Source organism: Ptychodera flava (genome assembly GCF_041260155.1).
Source record: "Ptychodera flava strain L36383 chromosome 23 unlocalized genomic scaffold, AS_Pfla_20210202 Scaffold_23__1_contigs__length_28996876_pilon, whole genome shotgun sequence".
NCBI lineage: Eukaryota > Metazoa > Hemichordata > Enteropneusta > Ptychoderidae > Ptychodera > Ptychodera flava.
This window is the reverse complement of record NW_027248277.1, coordinates 19,357,143-19,357,871: the sequence shown is the minus strand read 5'-3', so window position 1 is coordinate 19,357,871 and position 729 is coordinate 19,357,143. Positions and strand designations below refer to the sequence as shown.

At 41.0% G+C, this 729-nt stretch overlaps 1 protein-coding gene across 1 annotated transcript in view; it reads left to right on the top strand.

Moving 5' to 3' along the window:
- The window catches only part of LOC139124052 (galactosylceramide sulfotransferase-like), a 3,320-nt gene extending 3,254 nt beyond the window's left edge, over positions 1 to 66 (top strand). Inside the window, exon 3 of the mRNA XM_070690177.1 lies at positions 1 to 66. This exon is cut by the window's left edge and continues 1,565 nt beyond it. The gene's annotated coding sequence lies outside the window, so the exon portion shown is untranslated.
- Positions 67 to 729: the final 663 nt, after the last annotated feature.

Here is a 729-nt window from a genome sequence, read left to right as displayed (position 1 = left end):
TTTCATTAAAAAATGTATAGGCAACGAGTAGCATTGCCTTCGCTTTCTATTCAGTTCCGTAATGCTTTAGTTATGGTGTGTCTGTTCTTGCATGAGTGTTTGTTGACCTGTTCAGAAAATTTTAGAAATATTGAGCCGATCGATTTGGCTCGTTAAGCAGGTCATCCGGTATAGTGGTAGGTGGATGGAAATGCAGACAGGCAGGCAGACAGTCAGATCTAGACAGACAGACAGACATGCAGACGGACAAACAGACAGACAGACATACAGACAGACATAGATAGATAGATAGATAGATAGATAGATAGATAGATAGATAGATAGATAGATAGACAGATAGAGCTGTCTATCCATCCATCCATCCATTCATCATACATAGTAAGGTAGGTGTGTAGATAGATTGCGGACCCTTCGTTGAAGGATTGTGCAAAGATAGCATCGTATCAACATTTCCTGCGATGAAGTTTCTGCCGATTCTGACCCAATTCCGCTTAATATCTCTTAAGGTGGAGCTGCATGTTTCAAACAGGGTTTTTTACAATGGAAAATTTCTTATCTTTGATGACAAGGTAACCCCTGATACTACTCGAGTGTGTTAAGGCACGGCTCCCGCAAGGGCGCCCTCTATCGGCGAGTGCGTTTCGGTTTTACTTGCTGAATCGGCACATCCTTCCGTATTAGTCAAACTTTGTATATATATTTTATAAAAACGACTCCGCAAAATAGTAT